At 36.8% G+C, this 17,130-nt stretch overlaps 2 long non-coding RNA genes and 2 other non-coding genes across 4 annotated transcripts in view; 3 read left to right on the top strand and 1 right to left on the bottom strand.

Moving 5' to 3' along the window:
- Window positions 1–17,130, top strand: part of LOC141381913 (uncharacterized) — a 560,761-nt gene that overhangs the window by 170,198 nt on the left and 373,433 nt on the right. The window lies entirely within an intron of this gene.
- Window positions 3,061–3,142, bottom strand: trnas-cga (transfer RNA serine (anticodon CGA)). The gene has a single exon. It is a non-coding gene; the product is annotated as a tRNA-Ser (tRNA).
- On the top strand, window positions 4,746–4,827 carry trnas-gcu (transfer RNA serine (anticodon GCU)). Its single transcript has one exon. It is a non-coding gene; the product is annotated as a tRNA-Ser (tRNA).
- LOC141381948 (uncharacterized) lies at window positions 10,424–15,783 on the top strand. Its single transcript, XR_012402859.1, has 3 exons — window positions 10,424–10,587; window positions 10,694–10,902; window positions 13,264–15,783. It is a non-coding gene; the product is annotated as an uncharacterized lncRNA (long non-coding RNA).

Genomic DNA, 17,130 nt, shown 5'->3' with positions numbered 1-17,130 from the left:
TAGGTGGAGACTTACTTTCAATAATGAGATATTTCTTGTAATAATTAATCTCATAATAATGCCTATTCTTACCATCATGACATATAGTCATATAATGACATATCAAAATAATGAGATATATTTCTGTAACAAACTTTATTACTTGGGAGAGAAAAAGAGAGTTATACCATGTGGCAAAAGATTTCTCCATTAAACAGAAATTGGGAAAAAAATATACATGGGCTAATAATTCAGGATGAATAATTCAGACTTTAAATGTGTGTTTTGAACCATTTGATGAAGTTTAGCACCTACATTTAAACTAAACTCAAGCCAAATTTATGAACATGAACTCACGTGTTCAAATTTATAAAAAATCTTTTTTTTTTTTTCTTAGACTTATTGTCCTTGACTCATTTTCTTATGAAGAACAAGTCAGAATAAATTGGGTGGAAAATAGTATACAAAATAGGCTACACATGCATGAAGTGCATAAAGTACAAAGGTTTATAGTAAATATATTGCCATTAGTCATTCCACTAAACAGTTAAAGTCAGAATTATTAGCCCGCCTGAATTATTAGCCCCCTGTTTATTTTTATCCTAATTTTTATTTAATTGAGAGAAGATTTTTTTTTCAAAAATTTCTAAACATAATAGTTTTAATAACTCATTTTTTAATAACTGATTTATATTATCTTTGCCATTATGATAGTAAATAATATTTGACTAGATATTCTTCAAGACACTTCTATACAGCTTACAGTGACATTTAAAGGCTTAACTAGATTAATTAGGCAGGTTAGGGTAATTAGGCAAGTTATTGTATAACAATGATTTGTTCTGTAAACTTTCGAAAAAAATAAATAGGTTAAAGAGGCTAATAATATGGACCTTAAAGTGTGTTTTTCAAAAAATTAAAAACTACTTTTATTCTAGCCAAAATAAAACAAGAAATAAGTGGGATAATAATTCTGACTTCAACTGCATATGTGACCTTTAAGATGTGGGCATGTTGTATAAAAAAGTGGTATTTGTATGCCTCTGAATTGGAATAATGTAATGGATAGTGAGTAAAGCCAAACGAAGACTGTAGAAATTAAATTGTTGCTCAATAGGTGGCGATAAACACCCATTTGAATGTCTGTCACTGTATTCTTTATGTTTGATTGGGCTAATCATTTTTGATTGAAGTCTTTATATGCAGGTTATTCAATCATTAACTAAAAATGAGATTGAAAAATAAAAATTATATATATATATATATATATATATATATATATATATATATATATATATATATATATATATATATATATATATATATTTTTTTTCCCACTGATCTATATTACAATAAAATTTAATAATTATGATAATATACAAAGCTGCACTGCACATCTGCATTGTGTGGAAAGATCTAAAAACCAAATAAACTCTTCTGAAGAAAATATTTCCTAGAAAGATCAACCCCAAGTGTCATAATGAGCTCTGCTGTTGTGGTTAATAATGAAGTAAAATACAACAAACCAGAAGTGCTGCACGGGACAAATCAAATGGGTTCAGAAAGTCATGTTACAAGAATGCAAGTCATTATTTTAGAAGATTAATTATCATTATTTGACTGTTTCTCGAGATTGAATTCTCATAAAGTTCTCAGAAAGTTTCTTATGATTATGACTTGCAAATTGTATATATATTTAATGGCGTGATCTTTTAACCTGCGTCCAATCCCGGCTAACTTCCGGAAAGGCAGAGTAGCCAATAGCGTTAGAGATAACAAGTACACCAAGTCCCGCCCCAGGACTGACAAAAATCAAATCTGTTTCGCGCGAGCAGAGAGAAGAACCAGCGAGCGAGCGGAGAGAACTGATCGCGCGCGCGGGCGCTGTAGGCATGACCTCGCTCGCGAGAGCATCCATCGTGTGCACAGATGATGATGTGCGCACGCGGGACTTGTTTTCTCGCGCTGGATCAGTTGAGCGCGCGCGTGAAGATCCCCTATGCGCTCGCGAGCTGTAGTTTTCTCGCGAGCTGTAGTCTTCTCCTCGCGCGCAAACATCACCGCTGCGCTCGATTAATATTGGCATTGATTTGCCGCCATACAACTCAGCTACGACTACATGTTCTGCCATGTACTCATGGCTAGTACACGTGTTGTGCATCCAGATGAAACTTTCGGCAAGCGATTGCTTAACTGCAAAAGCTGTGGCTCCACAAAAAGGGTCTTATAAGGGTCCAAATGGGGACTTGAACCCTGTACCCTTAGATTGAAATTCTGATGCTCTACTGACTGAGCCATGCGGGCTCCATGACAATGTTTTTAAGTAGACAAGGTTTAGAGTTGTGGTTGGCGCAAATCTTTACGGTACACAAAAATTTACCGTGACGTGGGGTTTTGGCTTGTGGTTGTTGTAGATGTTGCTAAAACACAACAGGTTACTGTGAGGTTGGGTTAATGGTTGTTGTAGGTGTAGACATCAGTAAAACAAAATAGTTTTACTCCATGTCATGTAGGAGACATTAAATGGATCAATTGCAACTGCAGAAGGGGTTACTGTTGTTGTGGCAATGAATGGAGACTCAACAATTGAAAAGATTCCTTCCATGCCTTAGAAGCGTGACTTGATCAGTACTTATCTACACAGCATGCTGGCATCAAAGATCCTATTTCTCTTATATCGAATCCCTAGTCTTCCACACTTTAGGAAACATAAACATTCAGGACGTGCCATTAGCACAGCCTGCACTAAAAGGAGGCTGGAGATTACGGATGGCAACACAGAGTCCAACGCCAATATCACCTTGAAAAATCTGCTGTGACCCGAATTCAAACTGGAGTTGCTGAGGCCACAACGCAGAGTACTAACCATTATACGATCACGGCAAGCTACGAGACAACCACTGGACCTTCACTCTCTGTCAAATATCTTTGAAAATGGAGGGCCTCCATGGCAGTTAGGTACCATGGCTGCCGATTTATTTTTGTGGCTTTTGCCTACCATCACATCCCTTTTCACAAGAAACAATGGAGTTGTTAACAATCAAGGAAGGTCGCAAATTAAAATACTGCGCACTGACAGCACGTAGTCGGCAGGACTCGAACCTGCGCGGGGAAACCCCAATGGATTTCGAGTCCATCGCCTTAACCACTCGGCCACAACTACATGTACTGCCATGTCCTCATGGCTAGCACACGTGTGGTGTGGTGCATCCAGATGAAACTTTCGGCAAGCAATAGCTCAACTGCAAAAGCTGTGGCTCCACAAAAAGGGTCTTATATGCCCAAACTGGGACTTGAACCCTGGACCCTCAGATTAAAAGTCTGATGCTCTACCGACTCAGCCATCCAGGCTCCATGGCTAAGCTTTTTAATTAGGCAAGGTTTAGGGTTGTGGTCGGTGCAGACCTTTAGGGTACACAAAAGTTTACCGTGACGTGGGGTTTAGGCTTATGATTGGTGTAGATGTTGCTAAAACACAACAGGTTACTGTGAGGTTGGGTTTTTGGTTGTTGTAGGTGTAGACATCAGTACAACACAATAGTTTGGACTCCATGTCATGTAGGAGCCATTAAATAGATCAATAGCAACTGCAGAAGGTCTTTCTGTTGTTTTCTATAATTTCTTTCCATTCTTTTGGTCTATTTTTTTTTCAAGTTAGTAAATTGATTTTCAATAACTCTTGTCAAAGATAGAGAATAAATTGGAAATGCACAGCGATGAAGGAAGGGTGATTAACTTTAAAGAAAATCAATATGCTTTCAAAGATGGTATACCATTTATCCATTTATCCACTAGCATTCCATATATCAAACAATATGTGTGTAGCATTTCTCTTTCATACATTGATCATTTGCATTTAGAGAACCCTTAAGGTCTCTGTCATGTCAGTTACTTTGCACTTGCGAATTGAAGTAAAAAAAACAAGTCATTTTCCGCTTGGAATTATGAGGTTCTATCTGCCAGATCATTCATTGAAGCTTTACTTTTCAAGAAATACAATCAAAAAATGTATAAGTTGGTGTAGTAACAATATGTTGATACTTGAGAAAGTTATATTTTGGTTTCTATAACATTTATTTCATGTTTTAGGATGAATATTTTTCTTGTTTAAATTGAGCTTACAAAGCTGGGCTAAAAATATTTTTCCAGTGCAGATGTTAGTTTTATCTAATTAATATGTTAATATTTATGACATTTTATGCTTTATATGAATTACTGAATTGTATTTATTGAATTATATGGCCTGTGAATTGAATTAGGTTTTGCCCTTCAAGGCTTAATATTAAATTGAAAGACTTTAAAAGAAACAGACAATGACCAGATGAGTTTAATAAACACTGAATAGTGTTTCACTGACTATATTTAAACAAATAAATATATTTCACATTTAATATAGACATTTTTTAATATTGATATCTTTTTCAACAATATAAAATGTAACATTTCATTTCAATTTTGGTGACGCGTGCTTCCGTGGAAGGTGTTTTACCTGCACCCTCTTATCGTTTTGAAGGATGTTGTGGCAAACCTTTACCGAAAATAGCAGCAAATACATACAGAAATGCCATATTCCAGCCCCCATCAGGAAAGTGAGTACATACATGACGAGGTGGCCGAGTCCATCGAATCCCATTCTTGTCGTTCATATGCTCTGTCATTCATATGGCAAAACTGTAAGTCATCTTACCGAAAAATAATTGCAGAAACATACATATACAAATATGTGCCACAGTCCAGGCTCCACCAGACAAGAAAGGAAAATATGTGATGAGGTGGCCGAGTGGTTAAGGCGATGGACTGCTAATCCATTGTGCTCTGCACGCATGGGTTCGAATCCCATCCTTGTCGCTCGTGTGTTCTGGCATTTGATAGAGCCTGGTGCTTCCTTGGAATTTTTTTTACTCACACCCTCTTAGCGTTTTGAAGGATGTTGTTGCAAAATTTAATGTCACCTTTTCTGAAAATAGCTGCAAACGCATACATAAATGCCATAGTCCAGGACTTCCGGTAGGTAGAGCCATAGGATGGCAGCATAGAACGTACTCTCCCGGTCAAGGTGTTCAAAAAGCCCTTATACTTTTACCAATTCAAGTGAGCTTTGCGCTAGACGACTTCAAAATAAATGGGGCAAAACCTAAAAAGGGGAATTCAAAGCCAAAAATAAGCGAGGAGGAAAAGGAGACGAGGAATGATAACGACAAGTTAGGCCTACCTGAGAAAGAACATGGAGCCGAAACTTTGCGAGCAGTGAGAGAACTCAGCAGAGATATCTCCGAACTGAAGACAGATTTAAAAAAAGAATTCAGCCAATTCAAAGAAGAGTTCAAAAAGGATATGAAAACAGAAGTGGACAAGCTGAAAAGCGACATAAACCAGAAGCTTGAAGGCATCACAGAAGATATTCAGTCACATGGCACAAGACTGAATGAAGCAGAGGATCAAATAACTGAACTCGAGTCGGCAAACCTTGAACTAAAGGATGCCTTACTGCACACCTTGAAAGAGCAAAAAATGATGCAGAATAAGGTCACAGATTTGAGGGCTGATCGGGACAAAATAATACCCAAATATACGGTATTAAGGAAGGAGCAGAAGGGATGTCCATGATTAATTTCATCACGTCTTTGCTAAAAACTGTAGGTACAGAGAGCGCACAGATCTCTCGGTCCTAGACCTCAAAATAATAATACTTCAAGATCGATTATAGTCAATTAATTAATTAAAAAATTAATTAATTTAAAAAATCAATTAAAAAAGAACCACAACACGATGGCAAGGCGATTTTCTTTGCGCACGATTTCCCCATGGAGATAAATGCAAAACTGAAGAAATATAAAGAAGTGAAAAAAGTCCTCAAGAAGAACAAAATTCGATTTCAGACACCCTACCCAGCCAAGATGCGAATACACTGGGAGACAGGACCACAACTTTAAGAAAGCGCGGCTGAAGCTACAAAAGACTTGAAAAAGAGAGGATATACGGTGGATCTGACGATGACGCAGCAGGTATCCCAAGACCCCTGGTGTCGATGGGAAGAAAGACTGACACGCCGTACCCAGTGGCTAAGAGCTGGACAGATCGCTCCTGATCGTGTTCAGGAAAGGTTGAAGAGCTTTCAGAGACAAACACCGAATGAAGATTAACTGTTGAGAAACACCGCTGACTGTTAACGTTAAAGAGGTATGCAGAAGCACTGTTATGATACACAACTTACAAATAACGCTAAAGACCGGGCACAAGTGATTAGATTGGTATGTTATTAGAGAATTTTTCTTATCTAAATGAGGGACCCCTGCAAGAGGCAGGAATAAATGCCTCTCCCCAGGACTGGAGCTGGGTTTTTGCGGGGTCAAACATGGCCCACAACTTTGGAAGCCAATGTTCTTTGTTTTTTTGTTTAGTTTCATTATCTTTTTTGTTAGTTCTAAATGTTGCCAACTTAACTTTCCGAAATTACCATGCAGAGATATGTAAAATAAAATAAAATTGCATCTTTAAATGTAAATGGGTTAAATAATCCAATTAAGAGGAGAAAGGTTATGGCCAAAATGAAACGTTAAAAAAAAAACAAATCATATACTTGCAAGAAACACACCTTTCCCCATCTCTCTATTCTCTTTATTCTCTATTTTCACCTGGGGATACTCATCCCGAGGTCCTCAGATTAGGCGGAGTCACTGATTGGATCCAAGACCAGCGACGTGATGATCCCAAGGATTCCATATCCGGGACCAGGCCATATCCTGAGCTGCTGCTGCGCTGATGGTCGTGGGGAGTGGAGAACATGTGTCTGATTCCAGCGACGCTCCAGGGACAGACGAGTCTTCATTGAGGCCATCTTCCAGCCTAAACCACGACGAATGAAGTTCTGCACAAGACTTTTGGCCAGCGGAGAAATTAAAATGGTCGTGCCCAACTGAGTCTGGTTCTCAAAACGAGAATACTCCCATTATTCTTCACCCCATGCAGTTTACAGTGGAATTTAATATTTTTTTATGTTTAGCAGGGACAGACACATGGTAAAAGAATGTGAAATGAAAGCGGCCGATGTATCAGATCATGCAACATTGTACCTCACTTTAAATTTGAATGACAGAAAAGCTGATAAAATATGGAGGCTAAATACAAGTATACTAGGGAAAACAGAAGTAGTGGCCCAAATTAAATTAGAAATTGAATTATACGTAGAGAATAATGATAATGGGGAAGTAAGTCCTATAATCTTATGGGATGCAGCTAAAGCTGTATTACAAGGCAAGATCATTTCTATTACAGCAACCCTTAAGAAGATAAAAGAACTTCGATTTAGGATTCTTAAAGATAATTTAAAGCAATTAACAACATGCAACTAGTAAAGATATCCAGATTTTAAAACAGATCAAAAATATAAAAAATAAAATAGATGAGATGTATAGAGAGGACATAGAGAAAAAAATAAAAATTCCTAAGGCAAGCCTTTTATGAAACGGGACCAAAAGCAACAAAAAGGCTAGCATGGAAACTTAAAAAACAACAACAAAAGGTTTCAATACATAAGATAAAAAGACCCCAACTCAGGAAAAATATTGTATAGTCTGGATAAAATTAAAGAGGCATTTGAAACCTATTATAAATCTTTATACTCACAACAGACACAGGTAAATAATACATCAATTAAAGCTTTTTTTGGATTCTCTTGATCTTCCCTGTATTGGATGGGAACAAAATAGTCTCCTAACAAAAGAAATTACAGAGGATGAATTAGATAAAGCTATAAATAATCTTAAAAATAATAAAATACCAGGCACTGATGGTCTACCTTCTGAATGGTTGAAAACATTTAAAAAAGAGATCTCACCTCTTCTTATATCATCATTTAATTAGACACTTAAAGAGGCAGAAATTCCCCCTTCTTGGAGGAAAGCAATTATCTCAGTCATACCTAAAGAGGGGAAGGATAAAACTCTTTGTAGTTCATTTAGACCTGTGTCTGTTTTAAATGTAGACTACAAATTATTTGCCTCTAATTTAGCCAAGAGACTTGAAACATTTTTACCTGATTTGATAGATACTTCATGCAATATGACAAATTAATAAAGATCACATTAAAGCAATTTTAGTTAGCCTAAATGCAGAGAAAGCATTTGACTGTGTAAATTAAGAATATTTATTTAATGTTTAATATAGATTTGGATTTACAGAAAATACAGTTAGAAGCGTTCAATGTTTATATTTAAACCCAGAGGCTAGGATAAAAATAAATGGTTGTTTTTCAAAAAAGATAAAAATAGAAAAAGGAACTAGGCAGGGTTGTCCCCTCTCTCCCCTGATGTTTGACATGAACATTGAACCTCTAGCCCAGGCAATTAGAGAAGAAAAATCAATTGGGGGGGGGGGGGGGGGGGATCAACATTAATAAGGTAGACCATAAAATTGCTCTATATGCGGATGATGTGCTACTATATCTCTCCAATCCAGATGAATCACTTTCTAGTCTGCTTCTTGTTCTTAAAAGGTTTGGAGAACTCTCTGGGTACAAATTAAATATACAAAAAACTCAAATTTTATAATTTGGCTACAACCCAAACAATAAACTTCAACATAAATTAAATATTAATTGGAAACTAAACTCCCTTAAATACTTAGGAGTATGGTTAACACAAGATGCAGCTGACCTGTAATGTCACTGTCTCGGTCCCAGTCATTCCCCTCGCTGGCCAGCAGAGGTCACCATCACCGGACTTTTAACCATGACGTCATGCACAAACACTAATTTCCACACACACCTGCAGCACATCACACTGATGAACCACGCTCACTCATATAAGCAGCTCACACACTCAGTCTTGTGTAAAGATTGGTGGGAGATGGATTTATATAAAAGCAAACTGGGAAGAATTTATGGCAGTTAGTGAAGAAGGGTTAAAAACACTGGATAAAATGGAGATATCTGACAATGAAAAAATAACCAACAGAATAGTAGCAGTAATTATGGAGGCAGCTGAACAATATATTCCAAAGAGTAAAGGGGGAAGGGAGAGGAAGATAGTGCCTTGGTGGAATGAGAAATGCAAAGAAGTCATAAAACGAAAAAGGAAGGCATTTTAAAACTTTTTAACTTTTAAAGTTTGATAGAATATAAAACTGTTCAAGCAAAAGTTAGGCGAGTATTAAGGCAAACAAAAAAAGAATACTAGAGGGAATTTTGTAACGAAATATGAAGTACACCAGAAGAGGAAATCTGGAATATGATTGAAAAATGAGAGGAAATAGAAAAGATGTGGAAATTCCTGTGCTCAAAGAAGGAAATGTGATGGCGGTGAATGACAGAGAAAAGGCTATGATGCTAAAAGAAGCATTCACCAAAGTAAACTCCTCTAAAAATTTGTGTGAGGATAGAGTAAGGATCAGGGAGGAGGTGTTATCAAGTAATCCTATGATAAAGCAACGGAAAGAAGAAACGGGCAGTGTTTTGGATGTTCCGTTGGAAATGGCAGAACTGTAAAGAGTATAAACAGAGTAAAAGAATCTTCCCCTGGTTTAGATAAAGTTACACTATGATTAAACATTTAAGTGACAAGGCTATGAGTTATGTTAGATTTTTACAACAAGGTATGGAGAGAAGAAATTTTGCCAAAGAGTTGGAAAGAAGCTTTAATAAGACCAATTAAGAAACCAGGAAAAGATTATAGTAATCCAAACAGCTGCAGACCAATAGCACTTGCATCTCATTTCGGTAAAATAATGGAAAAAACTGACAGATTAATGTATCATTTGGAAAAGGGTAAGAAATTATCACCAAATCAGAGTGGCTTTGGGGGGGGGAAGAGGGACTATGGATCCAGTAGTATGTTTAGAGACAGATATAAGAAAAGCATTAATAAATAAAGAATCGGTTGGAACAGTATTTTTTTTATATTGAAAAGGCCTATGATATGGCATGGCATGATGGACTGTTAATGAAACTGGAAAAAATGGGAGTAGAAGGGAGAATGTTTAATTGGGTTAAAGATTTTTTTTTTTTTTTTTTTTTTTGCAAGAGATCAATTAAGGTAAAAGTAGGAGAGTTTATAACACCAAAACAATTGACAGAGAATGGTACTCCTTGTGGAAATATAAATTTATATCATCTAATTTCAAATGAACAATAATCTACGTATAACTGAAAAGTTATATTCTCTGGTTTTTAATTATATTATTTCATTGACATGCCAGCTAGGAGGGTCATTTAACCTTTGCCTTGCTGACTACAGGCTAAGCCAAAGTGATGCAATTATCAGTTTCACAGCATGGGGTGTCTATCGTTTACTCTTTTCAATCAAATGGTCAGGAGGTTTTGTCTTCAGAACATGATAAGATCAGGCCGGAAAAAGCAGTTTACCCTGCCGACCACAACTCTTAATTTGCATGCTTTGTTTAGCTATATCCCCTCCTCCTAAGAACACAATATAGCCATGAAATCATTAGACTATTTGCTGACTTGTGTGAGACTTGTGAAAGAACTTGCAAACTGCGGACCTCTAGTAGGCTCTTGCAGACACATGGACATTTTAAAGACGCTGTATGACTGCAGATTAACCAACACGTCTCAATAAAGGAATTCTGCTTGTTTCGAGTCTCCTGGACTAGGTTCTCTTTTCTTTTCACTCATTTCTTTTTTATTTTTTTTACAACAACTTGGTGCCGTGAGCCGGATAGAGACTGAAATTATCAAATTCTCAACAATTTGCCACAGAAGACTGAAATCTTCCTGGAATTCAACTTGAAGCTTCAAGATCAAGAAAACTTCTTCAGACGGAATCTTCAGCTCAATGGCAATTTGAAGTCACTCAGCGGACGTCACAAATTCTCAACTATTTGCTGACTGCAACCCTGAACATTGAAGACCTGAATACAAAGATCAGATCACTCCAGACTGAATCTTTTCAGCTCAACCTCAATTTGGTGAGTTTCACTCTATCAAAAGAACCATACAGACCAGTCTATACACATGGTTATTCTCTGCTCCATCAGAGAAAAGTTAACAAACACCTGCAGGGTTTGTTTAACAAAAAGTTATCCTCTATTTCAATAGTGAAGTAACAGTTTATCCTCTGTTCAGACAGAGAAGTAAAGCCTTACGTGCTATTTTTCTTTTAAAAAGTTATCCTCTGTTCAGACAGAGAAGTAAAGCCTTGCATGCTATTTTCTTTTCTTTTATTTCGTTTTTCCCTCTGTTCAACCAGAGAAGTTTAATTTTAGCGATACAAGCTAATTTATGTTATCTCTTGTTCAGGCAGGAAGTTTTAGCAACATGTGCTAATATTGTTACCCTCTGTTTCGCCAGAGAAGAAATTACTACACTTTCATCAGAAAAGTTTAAGTATTTTTACTTTGTGATAACAAGCTCACAAAATGTTCAGACAGAATACAAGACTGATCACTACAACTGAAAAAGGTAGTTTAACAACTCCTTTGTTGTCAGATCAGGATTTCAAATCGCTGCTACGACAGCACATGGACTAAATAACAGAGTCAGTCAGGCTAAATTTGACAAAGAAATTTAGCATTGACCCAGATAATGTTTGGACATTAGATGAATGCAAGAAAGTGCTTGATGCATGCATTCGCAAAAACAATGTAAAAGGCATTATCTGCTGCTACAGAGAATTCAGTTTATCTCGAGCTAAACAACAAGCTCAAGCTAAATCAGAATTAGAAAAACAGATCCAAGAGCTTCATGCTAAGATAACCTCATTAACAAAACAACTGAACCTCAAGAAATCAAAAACTGACATTGAGGAGGTTAGTTAGCCTGATAATAAACATCCTGACTTACAAATTGTCTCTGAAACATACATTTCCATCCAGTCAGATAGTGATTTGCTCATAGGTTCAGTGGAGGTTTGTGGTGCCAGAAGATCTAAGAGGACTGAGAGTTCACACAACAACACTTCTGTTGTTCAAATTCAAACAGTTTCCAGAACACTAGGACCTAAAGAAATAGACAGACTGTCTCAAAGCTTACCATCAGCACGCACAAATTTTTCAGAGTTTAGCAGAGCACTGTTGAGCAAAATGCGTCTTTATGACATGTCATTAACAGAAGTCACCCAGCTAATGTCTTAAATTCTAACAGAATCTGAATTCAACAGTTTTGAGCATACTGTGACCTCTAAATTACAACATGCCAGTAAGGATGATTTGAGAGAGGGTGTTTTGAAAGCTCTAAAGAACATTGTTGGCCCAAAGATCGACTGGTCAAAAGTGACTTGTTGTGTGCAAAGGAAAGATGAATCTGTGAATGAATTCACAGAGAGATTTTGTCAATGCGCCATAACTTACAGTGGATTAGCTGATACATTGGACAGTGTGCTAAATGATAAGGGACCCCTAGTCCGCATCTGGTCAGATGGCCTTGCAACTGAATACAGACAAGCTTTGCCATTTCTTAATATCACCTGGTCTTCCACCACTCTCAGAAATAATCTGAACAGTTTAGCTTTGTGGGAAAGAGACTCTCATATCAAAGACAGAGTCAGATTTGAAGCAGCCGCCACTAAGGTCAACACAGAAAAGACATCAAATCACAAATGTCTTAGGAAAAATATCTGTTGTCATTACTGTGGTAAAAAAGGACATTGGATGAGGGAGTGTAGAAAGAATAAAAAGAACTTTAAAGAGATGAACAGGGTAAATCAACTTCTGAACAGTTTGCTAAATGCCCTCAACATACCTCTCCCCTCATCACTAAATCCATTGAGCTGTCCACAAAGATGCTAACCATTTTTTGGCTGTGAGTGCTTAATGTCCCAGTTCATTTACAATTAAGATGAAAGACTCTTTGTAAAAAGACAAAGGAAACTTCTTCCTTTGTATTAGGGAACTCTATTTAAGTCCACTTACAGCCTTGAATGTGTTTAACACATTTTCCAATCACTACCCATTCAATGTTATGATGTCTGATAGGACTGATATTTATTGAATGATAGTTTGTGTCTCACATCTTAAAGTTTGCCCACCACACTCAGGGACAGAACAGGACACACAAACCAGTGAGGAGCCCAGGGCAGAACTGAAAGCAACAGGCTTTAGGGGCCGCACCCTGTGGTGAAGACTCCCTTTTTCCCCATTTATCCTCACCTCACTGTTTTATAGGTGTCATAACTTTAAGATTAGAAGACAGAAAATACACAACACTATACGATCACCAACTTAACATAACCACTATACGATCACCTGAATAACTAGACACACGAACTATGATCATACAAGTCTATGCATGAATACTGCTGGTCTGCTATTTCCTTGTTTTCTTGTGTGCAGTTAAACACAAACACTGCATCTTCTGAAGAAACACTCTGAACCAGAGCATCACTACGGAGATCCATGAATGACAGGAAGTCATCAGATCAACTCTGTGCTGGAGAAGAACCACAAGAAACACACCTCACAAAAGACTGAACACTTCACAAGCCATGGACTTTCAGAAGATCTGCAGTTTAACTACATGATTTTTTGTGTCATCATGTAGGATTTATGACATTACAACTGATTGTCATAAACGTGTGAACAGTTAATAAATCTACACTTACATCTACGTAGATATTGAAATGACACAGAATAAGTTAAATGTGCCTGTAACTTTTTCCAAGTTACATGACTGGAAGATGGGGCTTCTGTTATCAAACAGAAGCCATTGAATGGATTTAGGAAAGCTTATAAATTTATATTTTTTTGTGAGAGTTTTTAAATAACTCTCAAAGGGGGAACTGTGGAAATATAAATTTCTATCAACTAATTCCAAATGAACAATAATCTATGTATAACTGAAAAGTTATATTCTTTGGTTTTTAATTATATAATTTCATTAACATCCCAGCTAGGAGGGACATTTAACCTTTTATCTTTCTGACTACAGGCTAAGTCAGTGATGCAAATGCTTTAAACGACTCTGTCTTTGTCTTCGGGTGTTGCTTTTATGCTACAGAAACCCTATGTTGATTAACTTGTGTGGTCAGTAGCTGGGCCGTTTTTTAACACCTATGCCATGCTGACTCCAATACTGAATTTGCATGCTTTGTTTAGCTATATCCCCTCCTCCTAAGAACACAATATAGCCATGAAATCTTTGTCTTAATTGAGACTAATTCAGACTTGTGTGAGACTTGTGAGAGACTCGTGAAAGAACTTGCAGACTGCGGACCTCTAGTAGGCTCTTGCGGACACGGACATCTTAAAGACGCTGTATGACTGCAGATTAACCAACACGTCTCAAAGGAATTCTGCTTGTTTCGAGTCTCCTGGACTGGGTTCTTCTCTTCTTTTCACTCATTTATTTTTTTACAACACAACATATCCACAAAGAAGTAGGTCATGGTGACCGCAATTATATGCTGTCAAAATTGCGGCAGAAATATTGGATTACTGGTGTGAGTACAGCAATAAGAAGAGTATTGTCAAAGTGTGTTACTTGTAGAAGGTTGAATGCACTTCCAGGATGCCAACAGATGGGATATTTACCATCGGAGAGAGTCACTCCTAATGAACCACCATTTACACGTGTAGGGGTAGATTACTTTGGACCCTTTAATGTAAAAAGCAGAAGAAGTGTAGTGAAAAGATATGGAGTTATTTTCACTTGTTTGGCCATTCGAGCAGTACATATCGAAGTAGCACCTTCCTTGGATACCGATTCCTTTATAAATGCACTTCGCCGTTTCATTGCACGACGTGGTCAAGTGCAGGAAATTCGATCAGATAATGAAAGGAACTTTGTTGGAGCCGGACAAGAACTACGAGTTGCCATAAAGGAATGGAATCAATGTAAGATCAACAATGTTCTTCTGCAGAAAGGTATCAAGTGGACATTTAATCCCCGTACTGGATCACATTATGGCGGAGTTTGGGAGAGATTAATTAGATCTGTGCGAAAAATCCTAAATTCTACCTTGAAGTCGCAGAATCTGGATGAAGAAGGACTTCAAACGGTATTGTGTGAAGTGGAGGCTATTATTAATAGTCGTCCAATAACGAAAGCATCCACTGACCAAACGGATTTAGAAGCGTTAACACCGAATCATCTGCTACTTCTGAGGACTTCTCCATCCTTACCACCAGGACAATTTAAGAAGGACGAAGTATATGCTCGTAAACGATTGAGACAAGTACAGTACATGTCAGACTTGTTCTAGAAAAGGTGGGTACTGGAGTACCTAACACAGCTTCAAGAGCGTCAAAAATGGTTAAAAGTCAAGCGCAACTTGAAAGCAGGAGACATAGTGCTTCTAGTTGACAACACAGCACCTCGGAACTCATGGCCGCTAGGACGTATAATTCAAACCTTTCCTGACAAAAGAGGATTTGTCCGTCATGTACAAGTGAAGACCAAATACAGCTGTCTCGACAGACCAATAACAAAACTCTGTCTTCTACAAGAAACGGAGGACGATATAACATGAACACTTTACTTTTTGTTTTCCCTTGAAGCAAGAAGGATCAAGAATTTTCCCTTTTGAATGTTTTCATGTCTCTATTTATATTAATGTAATTATTATGTAATAATTAGGGGCTGGATTGTAGTAGACATGAAATGGTTAACGTGTCACATGATTGTGGTGGAGGGTCACCGGGGTTACGTAGTGCGCTTATAGGTGGCACCTGTTCATTCACAACTTAGGAAGGAGAGAGAGAGGGGGTGAACGGGGACGCGGTACTCTTTGTTGACCAAACAAAGACAAACAAACTCAAACGAAATCAAACTTAAGCCTGAATCAAAGTCTACACTGTCAAAAGATCAAGGTATGTTTTATATTGGAAAATAAACGAGTGATGACATTGGAACGACTTCTTGCCTTGTGTACATTTGATGTTTGCGTTACAAAACATGTCTCTGGTTTAGCCTCTCAGCTGTTACTCCACGTAGCCGCTACATGCACAAAAATGTAAAGTCTTTAGATGCAATAATATGTTCATGTGTGATTGCAACTAGCAAACAGATTTTGACTGCATTAGTAACTACAGTTACCTTTAAACAAAAGAAAATGCAGTATAACATCAAATACTCTCAGTTCATCTTGGACTTAGAACACAAAAAACGTTTTGCTGTTTTTTTTCTTTTTTTGTTTTTTTCATTTTTTGATTTTACGCAAAAATACCAGCAGTAGTGGTTGCCAGTAATCTGCTGTTTTTAACATTCATAAATTCATTTTACAGAATTCTTCTGTTAAAAAAACATTCCACAGTCTGTATTTTTTTATCGAACTCACACTGCAAATTTTAGATTTGGTAGATTTAACTACCTTAGAGTTAAAATTAACACTCTCTCAATGTTTATATGGGAATCACTATAAAAGTGTTAAAATAACACTTTTGAAAGTGTTAAAATTTTTAACACTCAGAGTGTTAATTAGCAAAATTATTGTGTAAAATATCTGTTAAATGTATGTCAAAATACTAGCAGCTGTGGTTGCCAGTAATCTGCTGTTTTCAACATTTTACATTCGTAAATTCAGTTTCCAGAATATTTCTGTTAAAAACAAATCCCATAGTCTTTATTTTTCATTCAAACACACTTAAGCCTTAAATCCCAGAGCAGAATCCTCACTAGTGTCCTCACTACAGAGGGCTGAACACTCAGTAATGAAGTTAATGAGACAATAAAGTGTCTAATTAAAGGAGGATTGAGAATTATTGATGAACAACTGTTAACAGCGGAATCACTGGAAAGAAAAACACAAATTACAGCCAAAACCAAAGATGAAATCAACAGAGAAAAAAAGAACTCCAAATAAACTAATGATCAATAAAAATAAAACTAATTACACAATAAAAAATGTTATTTTTCAACATCTTTAAAACAACTCATCACATTAAACAACTTATCATGGAGCTTCACCTATTACTGACCTTTGACTTGATTTCTGTCATGTGAACAAAAGCTCTTAATGAAATTTCTGTTGTTCATTTGAAGTCACCATGATGGAGGACAGAGTCTGCTTTAGTCAGGCTCTTCAACTTCTTGCTATAAAATATATTTTATTTTAGCTGCTATAGACTTTAGTGTTAATCATACTAGTTATACATATAGCATAGAAAGCCAAAAGAAAAATTATATGTCAGTCTGAAGAGATTATTTATGATATCAAAGCCATCTTCTCCTGCTTGTTTTCCGATTCAGTATCATATTAATTA

This window comes from Danio rerio, chromosome 4 (assembly GCF_049306965.1).
Source record: "Danio rerio strain Tuebingen ecotype United States chromosome 4, GRCz12tu, whole genome shotgun sequence".
Taxonomy (NCBI): domain Eukaryota; kingdom Metazoa; phylum Chordata; class Actinopteri; order Cypriniformes; family Danionidae; genus Danio; species Danio rerio.
This window is presented reverse-complemented; position numbering and strand designations above follow the sequence as displayed.